Raw genomic sequence first — 7,204 nt, 5'->3', positions numbered from 1 at the left:
CTCCTTGTTCTGCTCCACTAAAAACTCAGGAGGCAGTTTTGGCAAGGGGGAAAAAAAAGCTGGCTTCAAGAAATATAAAAGAGACTTTTTCCTTTTTCAATTCTCTGTCTTATCAGACTCAGGGGTACAGTGGGACAAAAGGCAGGAAACATACATGTATAGATTTAGCTAGGAAATGTGTCACTCTCTCAGGTTCCCAGGTGCCCCTTAAGGCCAGCCTCCCTCAACATCCATTCTCAGTATGAGGAAGTTCAGAAGTTAAAACAATTTGGAGATTTTAATTTCAAAGGGGGGCTATGTTTCAATAGACTTATGTGTATATTAAGCAATAAAATTGTTTAAGTACATAAACAAAATAAATACCAATTTGGGATAGTAGTTATTTCTCAGACAGAAGGTGAAAAATGATAGGAAAGAGACTAGGGAGGAGTACTTAAAGGGTTTAACTTGATCTGAAATACTAATTTCTTTAATCTTATTTATTTATTTATCCATTTTTCTATAGTTCTGGGGATTGAACCCAGGGGCACTTTACCACTGAGCTACATCACCAACACTTTTTATTTTTTTGTTTGAGCAGGGTCTCGATAAGTTTATGAGGGGCTTTCTAAATTGCTTAGGCTGGCCTGGAACTTGCCCCCCTCTTGCCTCGGCCTGTGGAGTTGCTGGGGCTACAGACAAAGGCCAAAGCTCCTAGCTTCGCTAATTTCTTTAAAAGAGAATTTAAATACAAATTGCAGAATCACATCGGTTACACATCCACATTTTTACATAATGCTATATTAGTAACTGTTGTATTCTGCTACCTTTCCTATCCTTTACTATACCCCCTCCCCTCTCCTCCCGTCTTCTCTCTCTACCCCATCTGCTGTAAAATGGGAGTTCATAACCCACTTGAATCTAATGTATGAAATATGATATGTCAAGAGCTTTGTAATGTTTTGAACAACCAATAAAAAAAAAAGAGTAGTGTTCAATCTAAAAAAAAAATAAATAAATAAATAAAAGAGAATTTAAAGTTGGGCTGGGGATGTGGCTCAAGCGGTAGCGTGCACGCCTGGCATGCGTGCGGCCCAGGTTCGATTCTCAGCACCACATACAAACAAAGATGTTGTGTCCGCTGAAAACTAAAAAATAAATATTAAAAAAATTCTCTCTCTCTCTCCTCTATCTTAAAAAAAAAAAAGAATTTAAAGCAAATGTGATAAAATACTAAGATCTGGGCTGGGGCTATAACTCAGTGGCAGAACACTAGTCTGGCATATGTGAGGCACTGGGCTTGATCCTTAGCACTGCATAAACAAAATAAAAGCATTCTGTCCATCTATAACTACAAAAAAATTAAAAGAAGTTTAAAAACTAAGATTTGATAAATTTTTTTTTCTTGTTTTTTTTAAATTTTAGTATTCTTTATAATTTTTTGTGGTTGTTGTTTTTGCAAAATGGCTGTAGCTGGCCTCAAATTTGGGACCCTTCTGCCATAGCCTCCCACATCACTAGGATTATAGGTGGGCACTACAATGCTTGGCTATTCTTTTTTGTTTTAATATTTATTTTTTAGTTGTAGTTAGACACGATACCTTTATTTTATTTATTTTTATGTGGTGCCAAGGATCAAACCCAGGGCCTGGCACATGCTAGGTGAGTACTCTACTGATGAGCCATAACCCCAGCCCCTCGGCTATTCTTTATAACTTTCTGTATGCCTAGTATATTTCTTCTCCTTCTTCTTATTCTTCTCTGGATATGGTGGCAACTTGTCTATAATCCCTGAGATTAGGGAGGCTGAGGCAGGAGGATTGAAAATTCAAGACCAGCCTGAGCAATTTAGCAAGTCCCTGTTTCAAAATAAAATATAAAGGGCTGGGGATGTAGCTCAATGGTAGAGCCTTTGCCTAGCACATATGAGACCCTGGGTGGTTCAATTCCAAGTGCCACACATAGAAAGAAAGAAAGGAAGGGAGGAGGAAGGAAAGAAGGAAAGAAAGGAAGGAAGGAAGGAAAGAAGAAGGAAGGAAGAAAGAAATTGATTATGTGTCAATTACAATTTTGAAAATATTATGAAAAAGAAATTGTGCTGGGCCAGATGGTGCATGTTTGTAATTCTAGCAACTCAACAGGATGAGGCAGGAGGATTAAAGTTCAAGATCAGCTTCAGCAATTTAGCAAGACCCTGTATCAAAATAGAAAAAATAAAAAAGGTTAGGGAATGTAGCCCAGTGGTAAAGCACCCCTAGGTTTGATCCCCAGTACCACCACCAAAAAAAAAAAAAAAAAAAAAAGTGCGGCTTATGTTATAAATATATATTTGAATATACAAGATTACTAATTAAAAGAGATTTTTAAAAACTACACCCTTAAATTTTTGTTCCAAAATAAAAAAGATTGCAACACAAAGTATATTGTCTGTGTTTCCAAATATACCATATATACACCACAGATACTGGCACTTTACCTCTATGATGTGACATGATGTGATGATGTAATAAAAGTAATACTTTTACCTTTGTGGTCTCCACAAAACTCATAACCCCAGTCTAATTGATATGGAACAGACAGATCTGAGTGGTGGGAACATGAAGTTAAGTGAATAATTCTATAAAATGAGCCTACTGTGCTGACATCCCCATGCTTTCTTTTCCAAGAAGCAATTTATCTGCAGCTCTGCCTGGTTTAAGTGAACAGGATATGGCACATTCCTCAGCAAACTACTTGTTATCTGTAAGAGAAATACAGGCCTGAAATAATGTCTATAAGGGGGCTGGGGTTGTGGCTCAGTGATAGATCACTTGCCTCACATTTGTGCGGCATTTGGTTCGATTCTCAGCATCACATATAAATAAATGAATAAAATAAAGGTTCATCAACGACAACAAAAAAATTAAAGGACTAAAAAAAAAAAAACCTAATGTCTATAAGAACACAAGTTACCCTAAAGGGTGGAGGGGGAGTTTTATGACCCTTTCACAGACCAAACACCTGAATTCAGGGAGATAAGGATAATTCCTCCCCTACGAACAGGTTCCAATTAGAACCAGTCAGCATGAACCAAAGTGACCTAGAAAGGTCATGGCAGTAGGGACTTAAAAGTGTGATGTCATCTTGCTGTCAGTCAAAAATCAAGAGGTGAACCTGTGTGGGAGTGTCTGGAAACTTCTTGGGACCCTCAAAAAACTGGAGGGCAGGAGAGGCACTTTGTTCCTCTCCTCTCTCAGAGAATCCACACTCATCCTTGAAAGTGTACCCCTTTCCCCTTTCCTATCCCTTCTAATAAACATATGACTTACTCTGAGCAATATGTTTGACATCTTTCTGATTTGATCCAAAGAATTACAGGTTGAAGTGGGGGCCTTTGCACTGCCTCAGTTTCTGAGAAGGTCCCAGCTCTGTAACATAATCATGAGAAAAACAGACAAATGCCCATTGAAGGACCATCTACAAAATTCTTGACCAGTACTCATCAAAATTCTCAAGGTCATCAAAACCAAGGAAGTCTGAGAGACTGTGACTAAGGAGACATGATAGCCACATACTGTAATGTTTGCTAGCCTGGGTGGGATCCTGGCAAAGAAAAAGGACATACAGTAAAAATAAAGGAAATTCTTTTTTTTTTAACCACTGAGCCATATCCCCAGGTCTTTTTTTATACATATATTTTTAATTTTAGAGACAGGGTCTTGCTGAGTTGCTTAGAGCTTCACTAAGCTACTCAGGCTGGTTTTGAACTCAATATCCTCCTGACTTAGCCTCCCAAGCCATGGGATTACAGGCCTGTGCCACTGTACCCAGCAAAACAAAGGAAATTTTAATAAAATATAGACTTAAAGGTAATACTATTTAGAAGAAGAAAAATATATTTTGGCTCACAGTTTCAGAGGGTTAGTTCATGTCCTTGACTACCTTGTTCTAGGCCCAAGATGAGGCAGAAAGGCTTAATGGTGGAGCACTGCTCTATTCATGATGGCCAGGAAGCAGAGAAGGCGCTGCAAGGAATATGAACCCTTCCACCACATGCTACCAACGACCCACCTCCTCCACCTGGCTACAGTTAGCACCCAGTTGATCTATTCAAACTGGGATGAACTGAAAAGGTTATAGCTCTCACAATTCAGTCATTTCACCTAAGAACATTCCTGCATTAATACTGAGCTTCCAGGGAGATCCCTAATATCCAAACCATAACAGTTGCTGAGGGGCTCACTAAAGTTATTCAGGCTTCCATAGAACTTGTGATCTTTCTGCCTCCAGCCTCCAGAGTCACTGTTATTAGAGTAGTGCACAACCGCACTCGGCTTGGTTCATTAATTATGACAAATGAACCTATAATAGGGGAAATTGAATTGGAGTGTATATGGAAACTCTATGCTTTCTTCACAAATTTTCTGTAAATCTAAAATTGTTCTAAAATTTAGAGTTTATTAAAAAAAATTTAATCTACCCACAAGCAAATACCCAAAGTTCGGAAAGCAACACAGGTGATTTCAAACCCTATGCTTTTTTCACACATAAAACCCTTCCAGCTTTATCTATAGATAACGTTCTGTCTAAACAAAAAATTCCTTAAGGGCAGAGAAATGCCTTTTTCTTTCTTTTTTGCGCCTGGCACACTATTGACGCTTAGACCAGCAGTTTAAGTTAAATACTCATAGAAAGTCACAGAACCAAAAGAATCTGAGACTTTCAGAACCTCAGAACTTGAGTAGGTTGGATCCCGACCCTCTTCCCGGTTGGCTCCTTCAAGAAGCCCCAAATCTGCTGTCTAGGCTGTTTTGCAAGAGTCCTGTGCTGCCATCTATCGGTGTCTGGGAAGCGTCTCGCTATCTTGCTATAACTAGGTAGGCGAGAAGAGGACTTAAGGGCTAATTAAACTTCAGAACATCTGTAATAGTCACAAACTTCACTCAACACCTGTACAAGGGGAAACACCCACTTTCCCTAGCAATTGCAGACCCCCCTAACCCTGTATTAATACTTATACTTGTAAAACCCACAGATCTCCTTTACCTCAACAGATAAAGATCTGACCCTTAGCTCCCCTGCAAGAAACTAGGTCCGCCCGCACATCGCAGGCTTCAGAAGCCTGAAACTCCACCACCGATTCCCCTATTTTCACAGACCCCGGAAATTTCTTACATTACCATGCACACTGACCTATCCCATTCGGGGAAACGCACTTGCTAACCCAGACATCCCTACAAAAAGTTTCAAATTTCGCAGGCTGCTCACGCCAGCAAGAAAGCTCGAGAGAGTCCAAGCAGGTCTCGGAGCCCTCAGGTTTGCGCTTTGTCCCGGGTTCCGGGTCCCCAACCCCGTCTGGGTCGAGTCAGCTAGGGCTTGCAGCCGGCTGACCAAAGCCCCGCCCCTCTAGACCTGTCATCACAGAAGCCGCACGTGGCTGGGGTGGGAACTCAGGCGACCTGCAGCCATCACTTTGTCTCTTTCGTCATCCATTGGGGCCTCCGCCGCCAATCAGAGGCAGCGGATCCGGGCTGGAGCCTGAGCGCCTGGGTGAGGCCAGAGAAAGAAGGGGCGGGCGAAGAATGCCTCAGAGATCGGTGGGGGCTGGTGGTGGAAGGGGTCTGGCGGGGATTCTGCCAGGCTGGACTACTCTGAGAGGGAGGGTCTCGGTGAAAGGCGGAGAGACTAAAAGGAGGCGGAATCAGGGTGGGGCCTGGGGAAAGCGGAGGATCCTGGGGAAATGCAAAGAAGACGAGAAGGGGGAGGGGCCATGGAGGGCGGGGCCTGGGTTACAGGGGAGGAGCCTGAAGGATTAAAGAAACGAGGAAAGGGGACAAGCCCTGGGAAGGTGGGAGCTGGGACAAGGGAGAGGGTGGGCCGGCCTGTTGTGGGGGCGGAGCTCTGGCCAAAGTGGGGAGGTTTGCAGGCCGAGGCTGCAGCTAGAGCTGCTCAATAACTGCCCCAATCTATTACCTCCTCAAGTGCAACGGGACCCACGGAACTACAGGTGTGGGGCGGGGTACGCGAGAAAGAAGAGACAAGGACGAGGGTGCGCTTGACCAGACAGGAGGTGGGCGGGGGGCACCGTTAGGGATGAAGAGAATCTGGAGATTGCGTGGTGGTTGGACGCGGAGTTAGGGGAGCAGTTAAGGCAAGGAGGCATTATCCAGGGACCCATGTGGGGGAAGGGCTAGAGTGCTTTGTGGAGGTGGGAAGCACAACGTTAGGAGGCGAGGTCGCTGTCTGATGTGGAGGGTTAGTGGGGATACATGAGGGGGAGGGGATTTGGAAGACCTTTAGGGGAAGAGGACTGGTGATGAAGAAGGACTGGTGGTCCAGAGTGTGGAAGGGTCTGAGGGGACTATGTGGAGGAAGAGGGGATGCGTCTGGGAGCACTGTGTGAGGAGAAGGGTTGTAGGCCCAGTCGAGACGGGAGAACCACGACAGGAGAACCACTGGTACTTTAACAGTCTAAGGCATTGTAGGGACTTCAGGAAGACACTTGTGTTTTGTGTTCTAGGGGTGAGGGTGATGGATTTAGTTGGGGTTGAAGAAACTAGTTTGTAGTGCTCCTGGCTGCTTAATTCCTATCTTATGGCCTGGGTACTAGAGAAGCAGCCAGATCCGGCTGCCACCAGGTCTTATGTGACTGTCTTCTTAGTCTATCTTGGATCTGTGGGGCTGAGACAGGGATTTCTTCCCCTAGCTGATGTCCCCCGGAGACCCTTCCCCCATGGGGTTTCTGTCAACCCCCAACCCTTGTTCCTGTTCCTCCCAGAAGCCTGCCTTGGTCTCTATCCCCCCTCCCCCACTTTGCCCTGCCCTTAAGCTCTTGGGTGTGCTCATTTCCCACTTCCTTCCTCACCCTGGGGCCTGCCCTGGTCCTTGCCCGTCTAGGATCTTTGCCCTGCCTGGGACTTTGTACTCCATGACCAGAGACCACAGTAACCAGCAACAAGGTTCAGATCCCATCCCACTACTACCACCAAGGTCTCTGCCAACTGATTTACAAGTGACTGGTAGCCACATTTTACTGCTTGTCAGTAACTGATTTTCCCCATCCTTGTCCTTCCTCTGGGGTGGGGAATCCTAGGGCCCTCAGGAATTCTGGGCTTCTCTGGGAGGGAGGGAAGAAGTAAGGAGTACTGAGGATCTTTGATTTGTCTTTTCAGGGGTAGGCTGCTATTGTAAGCCTAACCTTGGAAGGGATGTGAGGTTCCAGCCTCAGCTAGGGGAGGAAAAGGGA

The 7,204-nt window shown here is 44.3% G+C and overlaps 1 long non-coding RNA gene across 1 annotated transcript; it reads right to left on the bottom strand.

Moving 5' to 3' along the window:
• Positions 1 to 811: 811 nt before the first annotated feature.
• LOC114089309 (uncharacterized) lies at positions 812 to 5,683 on the bottom strand. Its single transcript, XR_003582145.2, has 3 exons — positions 5,371 to 5,683; positions 3,288 to 3,386; positions 812 to 2,173 (listed from the first exon to the last, which is right to left on the bottom strand). It is a non-coding gene; the product is annotated as an uncharacterized lncRNA (long non-coding RNA).
• Positions 5,684 to 7,204: the final 1,521 nt, after the last annotated feature.

Source organism: Marmota flaviventris, chromosome 13, assembly GCF_047511675.1.
Source record: "Marmota flaviventris isolate mMarFla1 chromosome 13, mMarFla1.hap1, whole genome shotgun sequence".
Taxonomy (NCBI): Eukaryota; Metazoa; Chordata; class Mammalia; order Rodentia; family Sciuridae; genus Marmota; species Marmota flaviventris.
The sequence above is the reverse complement of the archived record's forward strand: the minus strand, read 5'-3'. Positions and strand labels throughout refer to the sequence as shown.